The following is a 21,894-nucleotide window of genomic DNA, read 5'->3' as shown; positions in this document are numbered from 1 at the left end:
CAATACAGACACTGGATAAAATAAAATGATTATAATACTATGTGATGGTTAGGTTCATGTGTCAACTTGGCCAGGTGATAGTACCCAGCTGTCTGGTCAAGCAAACACTGGCCTAACAATTGCTGTGAGGATGTTTGAGGCTGGTTAATAAACCAACAGGCTGGTTTATTAAATCATCAGTCAATTGACTGCAGCTGCGACTGATGATTCAAAAAAGGGCATGCCTTCCACAATGAGAGAATGCAATTGACTGGATTTAATCCAATTAATCAGTTGAAGACTTATAAGCAAGACAGATAGAGGACCTTCACTTCTTCTTCAGCTGCCCAGTGAAGCATTTCCTGAGGAGTTCTTCGAAGTTGTCAGTATGTTTCCTAAGGAGTTCATCGAACACGTTCGTCGAAGATCCCAGTTCATTCCTGAGGAGCTCGTCGAAGTTGCTGGTTCATTTCCTGAGGAGTTCATCGGACATCTTCCTTGGAGTTGACAGTTTGCTTACTGCTCTACAGAATTTGGACTCATGCATACCCACAATTGCGTGAGTCACTTTTACAATTTGATAGTCAGAGACACCTCTCATTGATTCTGTTTCCCTAGAGAACACTAACTAATACAGAGGGGTTCTGAAACTTAAGCTTCACTAGTTTCATAGTAAATTCACCATCATTATTCTATATAGTATTCTGAAATTTTCCTCAAACATTTTTGGAAACATACATCATTTAAATTTACATTGAGATCCCATATATCCAATTCCCTCACATAATACGTTTTCCATTTTATTTTTCATCTAGATGTGATATTATTTTTTTGCCTACATTCAATGGTTCTGCTTAATTTTGCAGGAGAGTTCAGTTTCCATGTTTCTTAAGTTTTAAGAAGCTTGGAAATTTGGTATTGCCAAGCCTCATGACTCCCCCAAAACTTAGAGAAAGATGAAAGTATTTGCCTTCCTAGTCTTCTTGCAAATCCTTCATATGTCAACACATCCTCACTTTTGTTATTAGAAATGGAACAGACTATTTAGAGCTATCCCCAACCTGGTATATTTATCCATAATACCTAGTTTCTATTCATCCACCAACAGGGGTGGATCATTTGCAAAACATTGTTTCTGCCTTTGGATGCTGTGGTGACAAGTGGCACCATCCACACCACAGCTTAAGGAGCCCGTGCCTTTCCCACTGCACTTGCCCTTGGTGTAAGGGTGTCAGCAGCATGTTGAAGGCACATGGAGATAACAACATCCACCGATAGCTCCCAACTGAGATTTTAGTGTTTGTATAATACACAGAGACATCTTGGATGATGACTACTCACTTTGAGTCACCAGAGGTGCAAAGTAGTTCCATTTATATATGGAAGTCCTCCAGAGGCTTTCCAAAATCCTTTTCATTCTCATATTCAGAGCCTTGCTATGAATGCAACTAATTGATCTCATTGCTGACTTGCCTCACAGAGTCTTTATGATCAGTCAGACCTTTCAGTTTTTTGTGAAAATTAATCTGAATTTTAGAACTCTCCACAAAATCTCTGAAGATAGATGATATTCCTTTAAAAAGACATTATATTTTTATACAAAGAAAAGTTGATTTTTGAAATTATTTCCTTGCCAAGTAAAAATGTTATTTGAAAGAATAAGTTTGGATATTTCTAAAACCAGTTAAAACGTTTCTGACATAAATGAGGTCCTGGATCCTGCATGTATTTGCATGGTTATCTGAAATAGGGAGAATGAAAATTCAGACACACAACCTAAATTGGTTCATTTTTATCACTATTCCAAATAAATTTTGGCTATTATTTTGCTGATATAAATAAATTTCATTCTCATCTTAATATTGTAAATATTTTTGTACAATTTCACACCTGCCAAAGTTTCAAATACAATACTCCCACACTTCTAAATTGTAAAGTCATCCCCTTATTTGTTGAATACGTTGCTGAAGAAAAAAAAAGAACACATTCCTTTTCTCATGTGGCTTAAAATAAATGTTAGTTATTTCCTTCTGTCTCATTAATGATAATTACTGCATATCTATTCTTGGTTTTCTCCATTTACTCAATAATGCCAGGAAAGAATACATCTTGTTATTTGTCAAATACTGTGGTTGTAACAGATCTTTCCTCTTGTGATTACAATTTGGATCTTATACTAGATACTGCATTTCATAATCATCATTTAGTAAATTCCAAATGATAGTTAAGTATTTCATGTTCTCCATCATTTACAGAAGATGATTTGCAAAGCATGGCTCCCTGGAGAATTATTTATCATGACCTGAAATGCTGTAATTCCACTATCTACCAGCAGGAGGTAGTGATACCTTGCATACCTTAAAGCTAACACTGAACCTATCATTCTTCAAAGCAGTAACAAAACTTATTTCTATACATAAACATGCTTTTTAGATTGACACTGTTTTACTAACGACACATTTCTTATTTTTTTATCCATATATTAAAAGGAAAATTAATGTTACCAAAATCTAAAGCAATAAAACACTTTAAAAAGAAAGTGTAAGCTCTCCACAGCACAACTTACTATAAAATGTATCTTTTAATATAATCATAGTTTTAATTTCCCAGGCAGTAAGCTTAGTGTACATTCAAAACAAAGCGTATTGATTTGCACCTAATTTCATAATGTATCCTGATTTGTGGAATTCTCTAGCCTCTCTCCTCATTCGGCATTATCAGGAGTTAACATGGCCAAATTGCTCTGCTAGTTAACTGATTTGGTGGCAAAGACTCCACTTTTCAAATTTTTTTTTTCTTGGACCCCATCAACAATTGTAATGAAAACTAATTCGGATTTTTTTTAATAGAAAAGATCACAAATAGGTTTGAAGGTTAAGTAGGAGTGTCTGAAGGATGTATGTAGAAGAATCATCACCTATCAGAGACCAACCTCCTATATGAGTATGGAGTCTCTAAGGCTTATAGAAATGCTGCTTATTTGTCATAATTTGGGGCAACTGTCTGAGTAACTCAGTTGCCGGCTGTATGTTATGTAATCGTCTCCTAGTTCTTCCAATATTTATTCTTTTCTTCTAAATCATTTTTTCTCCTTTCCAATTTAGAGAGTATTATGCTGAATCTCCTAACTGGACCAGTCCCTCCTGATATTTTTATGGATAGACTTTGCTCTGGAAGAAATTGTTTCTGTTATTTGATCTTCCAAAATTTAAAAATGTATTTTGAACATACAGATGAACATTATTTCAAATGCTCTTAACTTGTGCCATCACAAATTCTTGGCAATTACAATTTGAAGATAACTTCAAAAATAAGAGCCTAGCAGATCATTGTAACTGTGGCTCTGTAAAGAAAACTGTGGCACATAATGCCTAGGAAGTTAAAACTAGAAGATCACTAGAATTAGAAGTTAAAACAAAATAATGAGAAGGGGTCACCTTTTGGAATTCAGAAACCTATTCTTCAACTCCCTCATAGTAATCTTTACTTCCTGATTCTTCAAGGTACGGGTTATTGGGTTCAGAAGGGGAGTAAAGATGACATAAAACACAGACAGGATCTTGTCTGCTGGAAAGCTGCTTTGTGGCCTCATGTAGATGATGATGCATGGGCCAAGGAACATGAAGACAACAATGAAATGAGCAGTGCAGGTAAAAAGTGCCTGTAATGGTGAGGTTCATGTGTCAAGTTGGCCAGGTGATGGTGCCCAGGTGTCTGGTCAAGCAGGTACTGGCCTAACCATTACTGAAAGGACATTTGTGTTGATTAATAAACCAGAAATGTGATTTATCAAATCATCAGTCAACTGATTACATCTGTGGCTGATTATACCAAGGGAGGGTGTGTCCTCCACAATGAGAGAATTCAATCAGCTGGATTTAATCCAATCAGTTAAAGACTTTTAAGGAAGAAGAGAGAGAAATTTTCTTCATCCAGCCAGCTTCTCCTGGGGAGTTCATGAAAAACCTTCATCAGAGTTGCCCATTCACTGCCTGCCCTACAGAATTTGGATTCATGCATCCCCACAGTTGCGTGAGACAATTTTATAAAATCTCAAATTTACAAAAAAAAATTCAAAATCTGTTCCAGTTTGCTAATACTGTCATGCAAAATACCAGAACAGGATTGGCTTTTATAAAGGGGATTTATTAAGTTATAAATTTACAGTTCAACAGCCATAAGGGTGTCTGAACTAAGGCATCAGCAAAAGGATACCTTCACTGAAGGATGGCCGATGGTGTCCGGAACACCTTTGTCAGCTGGGAAGGCATGTAGCTGGCATCTGCTGTTCCTTTGCTCCCGGGTTGCATTTCAAAATTGCATTCTCCAAAATGTCTATGGACTAGCATCTCTTAGCTAAGCATCTCTTAATGTTTCTGTCTGTATCTCCAAGCATCTCAAAGCATCAGCAATCATTTGGGTCTGCTTCTATCTTTTTTAAAGGACTCCAGAAAACTAATTAATACCCATGGTGAATGGGAGGTGCCATACCTCCATGGAAATAACCTAATCAAAAGTATCACCTACAGTTGGGTGGTCACATCTCCATGGAAATATTCAATCAAAAGTTTAATGTCTGCCCCCAGAAGATTGCATTAAAGAATATCCCTTTTTTGGAAATATAATATATCCAAACCAGCATAGTGCCTTAGATGATCCCTTCAAAGAATCGTGCATGATAGTAACCAGGATAATAATATAAATTAACAAAAGAATAAAGCAGGACAAGATGATTATGCTGCTTGCTGAGATTACAAAGAGGCCCAGAGCATAAATATCCACGCAAACTGGCTGGAACATCACAGGAGGTTACAGAAAAATCTATCTGTATTCTTGGGATCACAGAATGGTAACATAAGGAAACATGACGTGGCTCATTGAATCTGTGGCTCCCACAACCCAGACAGCCACCATGAGAGCAACACACAATTGGAGACTTAAGATTGAAGAATAGCAGAGGGGCTTGCATATTGCAATAAACCTATCAAAGGACATAGCCATGAGTAAAATAATCTAAGTACCAGTGAAAAGGTATGGAAAAAATATCTGGATTAGGCAGTCATAAAAAAAGATGGTTTTATGTCCAGTGAGGTCATCTGTAATCATCTTGGGGATGGCAAAGAAAGGAAGAGACATCAATGATGGAAATTTGGTAAGCAGGAAATACATAGGAGAGTGTAGGTGAGAGTCAGCTACAACTGTGATGACTGTGACACTATTACCCACCATTGTTGACACATGAAACAATGAAAATATCATGAAGAAAAACATCTGCAGCTCTCAGGAGTTGGAAAGTCCTAGCAAAACAAGCTCAAATACAGTTGACTTATTGGCCACATCTACTGCCTTGATTGATAGGGGGAAGCCTGTATCAAAGCAAAAATCAAGAGAAAATATGATTCTATGTAAGCAAAAGCTTTTTTTCCAAGAATCTACCTTTCCTGAAAGCATAATGAATCATAGTCTGCTTTTCTATTACAATCCATTAGGTTGGGATGTGTTGTATGGAAGATAGGGAAATTAAACAATGATCTTTAATTTAAAATGTCAACTAAAAGATTGTTTCCTAGCTGTTTACTAGAACCAAACATACAAATGTCAAGATTCTGACACTATGTCCATCCTATGATCAGACAGTTCTTTCTGTAAATATTATTTCACTTCTGTTTGGAAAGTGTTTTATTTCAAGTGAAAGCTCATATTTTAATTCAATTGATAGCTGTTTGGAATACAATAATATATTTGTCATTCCACCCACAAATCTGAAAAAGCTATTCATAAGGTTCCTCTGAACAGTTATTCCATGAAGAATTTCAGTATTCACATTTTTTTTAAAGAGCAGAAACAAGTTGGTTTCTCTATTTATGACATTTGGGTCAAATAGAATTCCATTTGTGCTACAATTATGTGTAAATAATATTCAAAGATTAAGTAAATAAGAACATGATTTTTATCAACTCATTTAATAGATAGAATTTATTAATGAAACCCCATAGTATCAAAGCATAAAGATGAATTTTAGGTTGGGAGTTAAATTTTATCTTTAAAATATGAGGCTGTAATTCCTATAAATATGTATAGCTCTATGATTTAGAATTTTACCCTTATCTCCTAAAGGTTGTATCCCATCAATTTTCGTGGAAAGAGGCAATAAGCTCAAAGATCCATCTCTTTACATCCACCTGTTTGAATTCTTCCTTCACACACACCAACATAACCAAAATGACATATTGATCTCAGCTCCCTGGAATAGAGGGTAGATGAGAGTGGCAAGGACAGACGTTTAGTATCATTTCAGTGAAAATCATCTGAAAATGTTCTCTCTTACAAGATCTATAGCAAAAACAGGGATTGAGAGCATTGATAGTGTGAAGTAGGTTTCTGCCAGAGAGCATATATGAGATAAATTTAAATGTAAAAATATGACCTAGTTGCATCATTAGCTGTTTAGCAGCTATGGATAAAATAGATGTAGGGACTTCAGAATTGACCAAGAAATAATCTTCCAATGGGATTTGTTAAGCAACAAAGGTGGTTTTATTGGGTTCTCAAAGAGAAGATATTTCAAGAGTCTTATGGGAATTTAAAATGATTATTTTCATCTGGACATGAGGGGTTGAAGGAATTAAGTTGAGAAAGTCATTTCAACAAGCAGCATGAATTATGAAGTCAACAAATTTTAATGACAATTCTTGATTATTGAACTCGTACAACAGACAGCAGATTATAAAATCCATAAACATGCTATTCCACTTCAAGTAATTTAAAGTTTCTTGGACATATTAGACACTCGTAAACAAAATAATTGATGAGAAATACTAGTGCTCAACCTATTATCAGAGTTCATGTGTGAATGGACTTTAATGTGCTAAAATTAATCAAGGATGTGTTCTTGCAGGAGATATGACATGAACTTGACCTAGAAGGAAATGAGAATTTTCCTGGTAGGGAAAAAATAAATATATGGGGGGGGGGGGGTGTGAGCAGAGAGGCAGAGCAGCCTAGGCATAGATGAGGGGCTTAAGAAATACATATCGAATGAATGTTAAATACTGCTCATCCAAATGGTTTAGATAAGAAGGAAATTTGAGGCAGAATATTATTAGATGAAATAGGTATAAAGAGAGAATCTTGACCAAGACATTAGCAATATGAATGTGTTTGTGATTAATAAAATGGGAATTCTAAGTAGCTTTATTATTATGTATACCTGTATTTATTGAATAAGAATGTTATTATTATTTGGTGGAAGTCTGTGTGTTACAGTGCATTTCTCTAGTCAAAATTTGCTATCTTTTTCTACCTGGCTCCACCTTCAAGGACCCTGTCTTGCTGTGGGAGGAGTATAAATCCCACTTTATTTACCACAAACATAAATGTGTGACTTGCTTAGTTCAATGAAATGTGATTCCTCCATTGCTTTTTTTCATCTACCTGTGTCCCAGGATGAATAAGAGAGAGAGAAAGAGAGAGAGAAAGAGAGAGAGAGAGAGAGAGAGAGAGAGAGAGAGAGAGAGAGAGAGAGAGAGTCCATGCTAGAAAGACACAATACTGTGGGATGTCAATTATCTCCTAATTGTCTATACACTGAACATCATGGTACCATGGTAATCAATATTCTATTAGGCATTTCTTTTAGAAATAAATTAATTCTAAAATCAATATGGACTTGCAAAAAACCTAAAATTGTTAAAATGATTTGTTAAAAGAAGAATAAATTTGTAAGCCTCACACTATGTATTTTCACAACAATATGAAACTATAGTAATCAATATAATGTGGTGTTGGCTTAAGGGTAGACAATGGATTAATATAACAAAATGGAAGATCCACACATATATGGTAACTGCTTTTCAACAAAGCTTCCAAAATGATTCAATGGAAAAGAATAGTCTTTTAAACAAATGGTGCTGGAACAATTGAATACACATATACCATCACTATTTAAAAATAGATAGATAGATGATAGATAGATAGAGTTCTAGTTTGCTAATGCTGCTGGAATGCAAGACACCAGAAATGGATTGGCTTTTATAAAAGGGGGTTTATTTGTTTACACAGTTAAAATCTTAAGGCCATAAAGTATCCAAGGTAATGCATCAACAATCGGGTACCTTCACTGGAGGATGGCCAATGACGTCCAGAAAACCTCTGTTAGCTGGGAAGGCACATGGCTTCTGTCCGCTCCAAGTTCTGCTTTCAAAATGGCTTTCTTCCAGGACATTCCTCTCTAGGCTTCAGCTCCTCAAAAATGTCTCTCTTAGTTGCTCTTGGGGTGCTTTGTCCTGTCTTAGCTTCTCTGGAGTAAGAGTCTGCTTTCAACGGCCATCTTCAAACTGTCTCTCATCTGCAGCTACTCTCAGCTTCTGTGTGTTCTTCAAAGTGTCCCTCTTGGTTGTAGCTCCTCTTCAAAATGTCACTCACAGCTGCACTGAGTTCCTTCTGTTTGTCAGTTCATTTATATGGCTCCAGTGATTGAATTTAGACCCACCCTGAATGGGTGGGGTAACACCTCCATGGAAATTATCCAATCAGAGTCATCACCCACAGTTAGGTGGGGTGCATCTCCACAGAAACACTCAAAGAATTGCAACCTAATAAACACTGATACATCTGCTCACACAAGATTACATCAAAGATAATGGTGTTTTGGGGGACATAATACATTCAAACCAGCACAGATAGATAAACAGATACATAGATACACAGATACACAGATGGATAAAAATAATCTTAACCTGTCTCACACATTACAAAAATTAATTTGAAACGTATATCAACCTAAATATGAGTGTGCCGGTTTGAATGTATTATGTCCCCCAGAAAAAGCCATATTCTTTGATGCAATCTTGTGGGGCAGACATAATAGTGGGGATTAAGTTGGAATGTTTGGATTCGGAGATACGCCCCACCCAACTGTAGATGATAACTGATAGGATATTTCCTCAGAGGTGTGGCCCCGCCCATTCGGGGTGGGCCTTGATCAGTGGAGCCATATAAATGTGCTGACTCAAAGAGACTGAACGGAGTGCAGCTGTGAGTGACGTTTTGAAGAGGAGCAAGCTTGCTAGAGAGGAACGTCCTGGGAGAAAGCCATTTTGAAACCAGAACTTTGGAGCAGACGCCAGCCACATGCCTTCCCAGCTAACAGAGGTTTTCCGGACGCCATTTGCCATCCTCCAGTGAAGATACCTGATTACTGATGTGTTACCTTGGACACTTTATGGCCTTAAGACTGTAACTGTGTAGCCAAATAAACCCCCCTTTTATAAAAGCCAATCCATCTCTGGTGTTTTGCATTCCACAGCATTAGCAAACTAGAACAATGAGCTAAAACTATCAAAGTCCTAGAATAAAACATAGGAGAAAGTCTTTAAAACCTAGAGGTAGACAGCATTTTCTAAGAAAAGACAAGAAGAAACATTAAAAAAATTGGTAACTTGGAATAAATCAAAATTTAAAATTTCTGCTCCTTAAAATGATACTGATAGGTAGATGAAATGGAGAGACACTGACTGAAAGAAAATATTTGTATACAGGGTACAACAGACTGCAACAGGAAATCTCAGACATTGCTGTTGGGAATGCATTTTGGAAAGTGGCTTGGCAATTTCATATAAAATGAAACATGGTTACTATATATCCCAGTAATAATACTCTTAGGTATTTATCTAAAATAAATGAAAGCATAGGTCCACACAAAGAACTATGCATGAAAGTTCATAGCAACCTTATTCATGATAGTTCAAAAGTACAGAAAATGAAAAAACAAAACAAAACAAAACAAATATCCACCAACTGGTGGATGAATAAATTGTTGCATATCCACATAATGAAATACAACTGAGCTATTACAGGGTACATCTTACCAATACATGGAAAAACAAAAATTTATTTCACAAGCTTTATGCCAATTAAGGTTTCTCATTATCAGCAATATTGGTATTTTGCACCAAAGATACATCTTTGTTGTAAGTGGTTTTTCTTGTGCATTGTAAAATGTTATGCAGCATCCTTGGTGTCTACCCACTACATGCTAACAACACCCCACTGCCTGAGCCATGACAGACAAAAATGTCTCCTAGCATTGCCAAATGTCTCATGGGTGCAAAATAACCCTAAATTGAGAACTAAGAGGATAAATGAAAGTAACCAGACACAGAAGACTACACACTGTATAGATCAATTTATCTGAAATCCTTAAAAAGGAAAAGCCAAACTGACAGAAAGCAGATCAATGGTTTCCAGGGTTCAGGGTTGGAGCTGAGGGGATTTATGGTAAAGGAATATGAGGAAATGTTTGGGAATGATGGAAATATTGTAGATCATAATTGTGGTGGAAGCGACACAACTCTATGTATTTATGAAAACTAATTGAATTATACACTTGCAATTGGTGAAGGATATTGTTTGTAAAATTTTCCATAACAGAGCTGATTTTAAAAAGTACCCAATAAACATGCTACAAAAATATGCAAATGCCATAAAAAACATTTATTAGATCTGAATATACTCATCTAAAATAAGTCCACAATGTATCATCAAAAGATTGACAAGTACATTGACAAGTAATGCATATTATATAATTTTGATTATGCAAAATCATATAATTTCCCTTTGTAAAAACATGAGAGGTGACACACAAGGCTGTAAAGCATTGGTCTTACCTCAGGGAGTGAGAATGAAGGAGGGAGAGGGGTTAATTTTCTTTTTATATGTATTTGGACATCTTTTCATTTACTTTTTTTACTGTAGTAAAAGACATACGACATATAATTTCCCATCAGTGACATTTAGTACATTCACAATGTCATGCAACCATCACCTCTACTTCAGAACATTTTCATCACCCACAAGAAAATCCCTTACCCATTAATCAGTTGCTCTCTGTACCCCCTCCCCAGCCCTGGGAAATCACTAATCTGTTTTCTCTCTCTCTGTGTTTACCTTTTGTGGATATTTCCCATAAATGGAATCACATAATATGGGGCCTTTTGTCAAAATTTGTACATGAATGTTCATAGAAGCACTATTTATAACAGCCAGAGGAGGAAATAAAACAAATGCCCATCAACTGTATAACGGATTTAAAAAAAATGTTGTATATCCATACAATGGAATACTTTTCAGTCATAAAATAGAGTAACTGATACATGCTGGAATATGGATGTATCTTGAACACATTAGGCTCAGTGAAAGACACCAGATACTTCTTATCTTGGAAATTAAACAAATGTATATTAAGAATTAAAAAAAAAAATAAAAATGAGAAATAAGTAATTGAATTGGGATACAAGAAAGACAGCACTTCTTTAGTGGTTCTCGATTGATGTTAGATTTTTGATTAGCTTCTTTTTGACCATGGTATTTGTAATTAATTATAATTAAAGGTGCACAACTCCTTTCATTTGAGGTAAAATTATGACAGATCTCATTTTGGAATGAGTTTTTATCTTTACAAACATTTTTAACTTCATAAAACATATGTCGAGTTATCCATGAATTGCTCTTCCTACCCCTGCCCTACCTTGAAAGGCTCACCTTTGCCTCTTGTGGTGAACCTTTAAAACCCAAAACCAAACAACGTTTTTTTTGTTGTCTTATTTTTAATTTCAGTCATTCTGAAAGATGTGTAGTAAAAATTTACCATCAGTGACATTTAGTACAGTCACAATGTCATCTCTAATGACTAATGTGGTTGAACAACTCAATTTCCATCTGTAGACTGTATTCTCTTTGGTGAAAGGTCTTTCATGTCTTTTGCCCATTTTATAATTGAATTACCTGGGGGCTTCTTTTTCTTAACTCTTGCTTTGGGACTTCCTTATATATTCCAGATACCAGTGCTTTGCTGAATATTCGGATTAAAAATATTTTTCCCACTTTGTAGCTTATGTTTTCACACCATTAATGGTTTTTTTGCAGAGTAAATGTTTTGTTTTGTTTTTTTTTCTGCTTTTTATCTTTTTTTTTTTAATTTCAAGGTAGTCAAATTTATTAACATTTCTTTTTGGATTCTGCTTTTGATATTTAGGTATACAACTCTTTGCCTGCTCCTAAATCCCAAACATATCTAGCATTTTTTTTTCCTAAAATTGTTATAGCTTTATGTTAAGTTAAATCAGCAATCCTTTTTTATTTAATTTTTGTATAATGTGTGAGGTTTATCAATGTTTATCAATTTGGTGATAATTGACAATTAATGGTTGAAACTTGACAAAATTACTACCTGGAATCTTCCAATTCAGGAACACTATTCCATGTCTCTCGGTTTATCTTCTTTTATTCTTTCATCAGGATTTTGAAGTTATCAGCATACATGTCCTGTACATGATTTGTCAGATTTATATCTAAGTATTTCATTTTGGAGCAATTATTAATAAGTTGTGTTTTAATATCAATTTACACATGCTTCTTGCAAGTATATAGGAAAACAATAGATTTTTGTATGTGTATCTTGTGTCTGTGACCTTGAATAACTCACTTACTACTTCCAGGAGGGTATTTGGTAGAATCCTTAGGCATTTAGAATCCTGTGGATTTTCCCTATAATTGGAAATGGAGACTTTTTTTGCATTTTTCTTTCAAATATCTATGCCCTTTATCTGATTTTTTTGTCTTATTGAACTGGCTTGAATTTCCACAAGTATATTGACTAATACTAAGGAAACAGTCATCCTTGCTTTGTTATTAATCTTAAGGATAAAACTTTCATGTTTTCACCAAAAAGTATGATAATAGTAATAGATTGTTGCAGACACTCTTTAAAAGTTGAGGAAGTTCCCCTCTATTTCTAGTTCTCCGAGTGGGTATTATGAATGGGTATTAAATTTTGTCAAATGCTTGGCCATTCTGATTGTTTTAATCTTTTCATTATGGATAGTGCTGATGTGAACATTATGTTGATAAGTATTTCTTTGAGAGCCTCTTTTCAATTATTCTGGGTGTAGACCTAGGAGTGGTAATTCCAAGTTTAATTTTTTGAGGAACCATAAATCCATTTTCCACAGTGGTTGCACCATTTAAGGTTCCTACCAGCAATTCTCAAGGATGCCAATATCTCCACATCCTTGCCAACATGGTTATTTCTTTATTATTTATTGTAGCAATCCTAGTGGGTAAAAAATGCTATTTCATCAGGATTTACATTTTCCTAATGACAAAAGATATGGAGCATCTTTTAACATATGTATTGGCCATCTACTGATCTTTGGAAAAAATATCTATTCAAATCCTTTACCCATTTTTAAAAATTTAATACAGTTTTATTCAGATATATTCACATACCCTATAATCATCCACAGTGTACAATCAACTAGTCACAACACCAATACCATCACATAGTTGTGCATTCATCACCAGAATTCACCTTTGAACATTATTCTTACTCAAAAAAATTAAACACAGTAAATAAAAATAAAAATAAGAGTGAAAAAGAACACCCAAAACATTCCACCCCCCCGAATCCCACCCTATTTTTCATTTAGCTTTTGTCCCCATTTTTCTACTTATCTGTCCATACACTGGATAAATGGAGTGTGAGCTTTGAGATTTTCACAATCACACAGCCACACCCTGTAAGCTACATAGTTATACAATCATCTTCAAGAATCAATGCTACTGTCTTTGCCCATTTTTAAATTAAGTTGTGAATTTTTTTGTTGCTGAGTTGTAGAAATTGCTTGTGCTTTGGTGTCATATCTTAGAAATCATTGCCAAATCTAAGTCATGACAATTTACCATTATGCTTTCTTCTAAGAATTTTATGGTTCTAGCTCTTATGAGTAGGTCTTTGACCCATTTTGAGTTTATTTTATATATAGTGTGACATAGAGGTCCAATTCCATTCTTTTATAGAGGGATATTCAGTTTTCCCAGCACCATTTGTTGAAGAGGTTATTCTTTCCACAATAAACCCACACTGCCTAGGTTACTGTCCTTTTATAGTAAGTTTTAAAATCAAAAGGAGCAAGTCTTTTCCATTTGTGCAAAAATTGGTAGAATGTGCAAGTAATCCATAGATTACTTGGATACTTTCGTCATCTTAATAATATCATTTTACTATACATGAACATGGAATTTCTTTCCAATTATTAGTTCTTCTTTAATTTCTTTTAACAAGTGTTGTAGTTTTTCAGTGTACAGGTCTTTCATATACTTAGTTAAATTTATTCCTAGATATTTTATTCTTACGACAGAGAAAATGAAAATGTCTCAATTTCCTTTTAAGGTGCTCATCGCTATTGTAAAAAATGCAGCTAATTTTATGCATTGATCTTGTGTCCTGTAACTATGCAGAATCTGTTTATTAACTCTAATAGTTTTTGTGTGGGTGTGTATCTTTAGGATTTTCTATATATAAAATTATGTTATCTGTGAATGTTGATAGTTTTACTTCCTCCTTTCCAGTTTGGAAGCCTTTAATTTCTTTTTCTTACCTATTTATTCTGGCTGGAATTCCCAGTGAAGTGGCAGAAGCACATATCATTGTCTTGGTCCTGATCTTAGGGGGAAGATGAGCCTTTCACCATGGAGAATAATATTAGCTGGAGTTGTTACCATGTTGAGGAATTTCCTTTCTATTCTTTGTGTGGTAAGTGATTTTATCCTGAATGGATGTCGGATTTTGTCAAATGCTTTTTCTGCATTAAATGACCATTTCAGTTATTTTTCACTTGCCCTATTAATGTGGTTAATAACATTGATATCTTTTTTTGTGTTTTGAACCCCTGAATTCCTATGTTAAATCCCAGATTTTGTAATCTATTTTGTATGCTACTTTGTAATCTATTTTGTATTTTGTAATCTATTTTGTATGCTATTTTGTATGCTATTTTGTATTTTGTATTTTATATGCTATTTTGTGTTTTGTATGCTATTTGTATGCTATTTGTATTTTGTATGCTATTTGTATGCTGTTTGTATTTTGTATGCTATTTGTATTTTGTAATCTATTTTGTATGCTATTTGTATTTTGTAATCTATTTTGTATGCTATTTCGTAATCTATTTTGTATGCTGTTTGTATCTATTTGTATCTATTTGTATGCTATTTTGTATGCTATTCTAATCTATTTTGTATGCATATTTTGTATGCTACTGGATATGAAATTTTACTTTGATTGATGTTTACATGATATGTCTTTTAACATTCTTTTTCTTTCCACCTGCCTGTTTGCTTATATGAATCTTGTACATTGTAGATAGGCTCATCTTGTGTTTTGTGATTTGATAGTGATATCAATTTCCAAACGGGTTATATGTGGCCAGCGTTAAGCAGGTGACCCTCTAGAGAGGTTTTTACCTTTCTTTTGCCAAATGCTCCAAGAGTTTCATTGATCTCTAATATGGACCATATTTCATATTGATTTTTCAGGTTAAAACTCTTCTATGTATCCAGACAATATGAATTTAAGTCCAAACTTTTATGTGAGCAAACTCATCATTATAATATCCATGAGGGTATAATTTTTTGAACTATAGACAAGACCAGTGGGGAAATTTATTTTAGTCTTTTCTTTGTTCTCCTGAGCACACTCTTCTAGTCCACACCTTCAGTGTGGAAATAGGCTTTGTGGATTCCAGGTATAAAGGATCAAATTCTACTCCACACTCTTGCATGGGCAAAATTTGCCCCAATAGTCCTGCATTGCCCATCATTTTCATCACTTGAAATCATTTCCCAACACTTTTCTTCTCCTAAAGCATCCCATGAACATGTCTGTTTATTTTAAAGAATGCACCAGAATTTGTAGATTTGTTTATGGTTTTCAAATTACCTGAATCTCAATATTTTCAGAAATAGAAGTCTTATCTTCATCTAATCCATAGGTATCATGTGCAGATCCAATAAAATATTAATGAAGATGCAATTTTTAAACTATATAGTGACCATTGAATATAAGTTTGGCTTTATTATCATTGTAATCATATGACACAACCCTATATTAAATTATTTTAATTCCACATTTCAGAGAAGAATAAACAGACATTGCAGAATGGTGACATTATGAAGGAGGAAGCATAACTGTTATCAAATCCTATTCCATATTACCATTTCTTTCACTCTATTTTCAAATGGATAACTCAGATTTATGGTATGGCATTCTTTGTGGGAAACAGGGCCTGAAATTTCTCCTCTCCTTCCCGCATACTTGAGGTGGGGGCCTAGAACACTTGGCTCCGGCTGAGACCAAACACTGTCAAGGCACACCTCATTAAATTATGTGCAAATGTGAGAAAAGGACTGTTTTCTGTTATTGTCCTTGAGATTAAGATAAAAACCCTTTGCAGACTGATGTAAACAACCATGGGAAAATGGCTACATGTGCAGTAAAGCATTACTCTACCCTAAAAGCATAATAAATAAGGGTCTTGGAAAGAAGACTCACACACTTGCCCTATAGGTGGTGTGTCTCTTGCTCCCAGTCTCTCAAAGATACTTTTGTCTCGGATTTCATTTCTGCATCACCCACTGACAACAATTCTTTTTCAAATACTAGAAGTCAAAAGATATTTGCCTTACTTTTTTGACTTTCTGATTATGAATGTGGTTATCTCACTTAACTTGATAGATGACTTTTAGTTTCCTAATGGATGAAACAGGAATTGACTAAGACTAATTATTAGCTATTAAATTTAAGTATGAAAACATGGACTTATTTTGAAAATCCAAAGGAATACTCTTATACTTTTTGACAGCATGAAAAATGTGTATTTTCATTTATGTTTTATTGGTTAATGCAGATTAGAGTCCATGGTCTGGAGATAGACATGAGAATATATAGAGTAAAGGCATATAGGTAGCAGTGTTGGTGAAAATGCCTATTTATTTATGGAGCGGTATCTGTTATTATAGTCATTGAACTATTAATTTTCAGTGGCAATTGTGAATCTCTCTTTCATCTACTGAGACAAAAGAACATTAAATGTGCACCCAGGGCTTGATCCATTTTGCTTCTGAGTTCAAATGTTGAGTTTGGCAAACAAAGCTATTCACTATCTGATCCCTAACCTGGCATGGTTTACTGTGAGAATTCTATACACAAAACAAAATTATCTCAATGCATTTAGTTCCTCAGTTCAGATAGCAAATTTGAAAAGCAAGGGTTAAATATAGGAATGCTTTTAAGTATACAAAGGAGGAAGAAGGGGAAGTATTGATATGTAATCAGGTTTCTTCTGCAACCTATATATGGTGAGAATAGTGCAACAATATCCTCATATGTACTATAGTAACACCTGCTACTAATTTGTGATATCAAATGAGATGATTACAAATATCCATAAATTAAATACTAATCTGAAAGTTTTAAAATATGATTTAAATACTTTACATTAGTATTTGGTATCTGTTTTCATGTTTCAAACTGAGCAGAAGAATGAATTTGAAAGAAATATTAACTTTTATAAAAAATGAAGATGATTAAAATTAATTTTAACCTGAATGAAATAGGACAAATTTCATAAACAATTGATAAGAAATTCCATTCTAGTCTTATACAACATAGTGTGTTTCTGCTAGAAAAACAGAGAAAATGTGCCCTATGATATTACAGGTACAACAGTAATTCATAAAGAAGGTGCAGTGAACAGATTTTTATTATGGGCTGTTACTTACCACAAAGGAAAGCTGCAAGATTGTCAAGAACTGATTTGTTGACTCCTCAGTTTTTACATTGCAGTTATTACTTCCTTATTTCTCAAAGCACAGATCAATGGGTTTAAGAGAGGGGTGAAAACAGTATAGAATATTGAGACCACCTTATCTGCTGGGAAGTTGCCAAAAGGCCAGGCATAGATGAAAATGCAGGGCCCATAGAAAAGGGTCACCACAGTGATATGGGCAGTCAGGGTGGCCCGTGCCTTGGCCATGCCCACTGAGGAATGTTGCACGGTGATGAGGATGACTGAGTATGAGATCAGCAAGAGCACAAAGGAGATCACAGCCATTAGAATACTGTAGGAAACCATCAGAACCTGGAGGAGATATGTATCAGTGTAGGCAAGTTTGATAACCAGAGGTAGGTCAGAGAAAAAGCTGTCCACTTTATTGGGGCCACAGAATAGAAGGTTTGCTATGAAAAACAGCTGATTTAAGGAGTGCAGAATCCCAGTGATCCAAGAGCCCAACACAAGGCCTGTGCACTTACATAAGCTCATGATGGCTGCATAGTGCAGGGGTCAACATATGACTACATATCTATCATATGCCTTGGCCACCAGGAGCATCATTTTTGCACCACCAAAGATATGCAGAAAGAATATCTGGGCCATGCAGCCCTCAAAAGAGATGGTCTTGTGCTCCATGAGGAAGTCAACAATCATTTTGGTGGTGGCAAAAGTGGACAGACACATGTCAATGAAGGAGAGTTTACTGAGAAGGAAGTACATGGCTGTGTGTAGTTCAGGTACAGAGATGATTGTGAGAACAATGAGGAGGTTCCACAGCAGAATGGATAAACAGAAAAGTGTAAAAAATGCAAAATAGAAAAGTTGAAGCTCTTGAGGACCTGAAAGACTATGCAATACAAATTCAGTCACTCCTGTGTTATTTCCTTTGTCCATGATTTCCAATTTCTGTTCCTGGTACAGAAATTTTTCTGTAAAGTAAATGGAAATGGACATAACATCATAGGCTGTGAGAATAAATGAGCCAAGCCTAACCACTTATCAAATTCCTTTCAATATACTTATGTACTGTAGATCCTCTTAAGCTCTCAAACACATGTTGCATGCAATCATTTGTTTTGTAACTATTGCACATCCTTGGCTTCCATATGTGTATTGCAGCATGATGTCTGTATTCTAAAAATACAATTTTACATTTCATTTGCACCATTGAAAAATTCTGCAAAATAGGATAAATGGAAGTGTGAGGCTCAAGAGTAAGATTGGAAATTCTTTCTTTAATAGTTCTTAGATCTGTGTCCTTAGGCAAATTAAACTTCCTGTGGTTCAGTTTTTACATCTCTAAATGTTGTGAAATAGTGATATATGCTCCATAGGACTCTTGTAAGGGTAGAATAATTAGAAAAGGTGAAATACCTCAAGAATTGCTTGGCTCATAGTTGTTAATCAATATATTACAGCCCATGCTTTTGTTTCCCTTACAATGAAAATATTTACATGTGCAAATTAACATTATTTACAAATATCAAACTGTGTTGCTCTTTCTACTTATGAGTGATATTATATTGAAATATATTACTGAACATAAAGTACGTATTGTTTATAACTTATGACTTAACAATATATCATAAATATTGTTATATTTCTTTATAGGGATGTTTTCCATTTTCACTATTAACAGTTTTATGATAAACTAAATTTTAGTTAAAATTTTACATGTGTAATTATTTAGTATACATCATTATAATAATGCACTTCAGAAATTTTTGGTTCATTATATAAAATGTCATCTCTCTAAAATGTTACATGAGAATGCACATTCTTCATCTCAACTTTGTTGATAAGATAGTATGTTACATTGCGCATCCAGTGTTGAGGAGGTGGTGATTGTGAAGGTGGAATTTCATCAGTCAATCCCTATTGCAAAGAAGATGAAATTCTTTCATAGAAACTACAAACTAAATGTTGAATGAGTGTAAGGGTGAGAATTTTCAACATACTTCTGACCCCTAAAACCATGCCAAAAAAATTCTATTCTTTCTAGCTGGTCCTTTGCCTAAACCATGATAAGGAATCCTATAAATAAGCTAACATCTCTTGCATGTCCCTTTTAGTTATACATATATCATCCCTTACTTTAGTTTTCTAAAACAAGCTTCTTTAGAATGATTATACTACTTCTTCAAAATGCTACTTAGTAATGTTCTCCAAGCTCAAACATAAGACTCTCACTGATTCATTTGTATTAACATTCATCAGCATATTCTTGTTTTGTATCTGAGAAATAATGTAACATGAAATATAAGAATATATCCTAAACATCAGAAGACAGATGTTTGAAATTAGAAACTTGAGCTGTTTTAAATGAATATCTCTGAATACCACAAAGATGTTGCATGTCATTAATAGGGTGAACTTTTAGTAATAATGTGGAAGAAGACAATATTTTAAGATAAACAATTTATCGGTCATTCAGACCTCTAGTTCATAAGGGAGACGCACAACTTCAGGAATAAAATTAAGTATCCGAAACCAAATTTTAACCCAAATAACTGCCATTGACCATATAATTTTCAGTATTCCATATACTGCACCTTATAAACTTAATAGGAATCATGAAAAATCTAATGGGTGTTTTCTTCTGTCCCAAACTCATTACAGAGGCAAATTAAAGCTAAAAGGAATAAAAATAAGGAAGAAAAAGAGAAAGGAAAAAAAATCACAAGTTACAAGCTGAAAGACATGCAGAAGAGAAGACAAACTCAAAGTTATCCTGATGCAGGTGAAAGAGTTGGGTTGAGAATTTTTGTATGTGACTTCTTATGAGATCTAAATTATGGGCACGTCACCCATCGACTAGCTGAAGCTAAGCATTTGTGAAGCCTATGGATAAATAACTTGTAGTTTCTGAATATATGGAACTTGAAATAGAATCTTTAATTCACATTAAACTAAGATATACAGAGTGGATCATCAATGTTGGTAAATTGTCCATCAAAAATTTTTATTAGAATAAACAAAGAGGCCACTGAAACAACTAAAATAGCTTAATAGGATAATTTTTGCAATCACTAATTTTCCCACATGGAATACCACCTCTTGTTTCATTTAATTACTTAGAAATGATATATGAGTGTGAGTGTATGTGTCTGTGTGTGTGTCTGTAATAGAGAATGCTCAAGGTAACTTGTAAAGTATAATTTTATCCTTATGTTACAGTATTTCACTGAAGTTAAATCATTGGCCCAAGCCATATGGTAAAGAAATGACAAAGCTGTAATTCTCACTGTAGAAACTGTATGCTAAGGATTCTATAATACTATGTTGGCATAATATGTGACGGAGATCAATGCAACAACTAAAAACTAGATGTGACTCCATGTCTAAAGAAGCAATTTAATTCAAGCAAATATATTGGCCTCTCACTGTAGCACCACATTTATGTTGTAAAACTGAAATTATAAACTCAGAGATCAGAGTGGCTGAGTCTGCAGAAGAGAAATGCACTTTGAAGGTTATTGGCATATGGAAAATAAAATATCACATTTCAGAACATTAAACGGGAATTCAAAGTGAGATAAATACCACCTCATTAATATAATTGGATAATAAAAAATATATCAATATAATTTATCTACAGAAAACTATTTCAAGTAACAGAAGTTTTAAAACTTACATGAATCACTGCTGGGATGCCATATAGATTCATTAAGAGAGGTGGAATTTATCCACTCTTTTTATTTCAGGAATTTCACAGGAATAACATGAGGTATTGTGACGACATCAAAAGTGCATTGTTTTCATATTGCTTGAAATATGCTTGTCTTTATACTTCACACACTTTATATAAGAAGAAGTAGAGTTGGAGATGTATTTCTCATTGATGGGTAACTTTGTCCCAGGGGGCTGTTGCTAACAAGCCCTTTAGGTCATAACCTGGCAAATATTATTTCTATGTAAGGATAAATACTTTGAAAGGTTATGCTTCCAAAGTACTCTATACACTTGTTATTTTAACAGCCTCTTGTAACTAGTGTGAAATTCATTTTATATGAATTTTTACTCATAGGTAAGATTTCTGACCGTTATCTACAGTTGTGATTGAATTCTCATAAAGCGCTTTTCTTACTGACTGCGGGAACAGTTCAGTCCCAATCACTACCACTAACATTTTCTGTGAAAAACATTGCTTCATGCCACATTCTAAATATTATATTGATAGGTGTAGTGAAATATTACAGTATCGCAAATTATAAATCACTTGGCAAAACAGAATATGCCTTAA

General features: G+C 34.4%; 1 pseudogene; it reads right to left on the bottom strand.

The window, feature by feature from the left end:
* Positions 1 to 3,350: 3,350 nt before the first annotated feature.
* LOC119532914 lies at positions 3,351 to 21,780 on the bottom strand (annotated as a pseudogene).
* Between the last annotated feature and the right edge of the window lie 114 nt (positions 21,781 to 21,894).

This window comes from Choloepus didactylus, chromosome 4 (assembly GCF_015220235.1).
Source record: "Choloepus didactylus isolate mChoDid1 chromosome 4, mChoDid1.pri, whole genome shotgun sequence".
NCBI classification, from domain to species: domain Eukaryota; kingdom Metazoa; phylum Chordata; class Mammalia; order Pilosa; family Megalonychidae; genus Choloepus; species Choloepus didactylus.
Note: the sequence above shows the minus strand (reverse complement) of the source record. Positions and strands in the feature narration are given on the sequence as shown.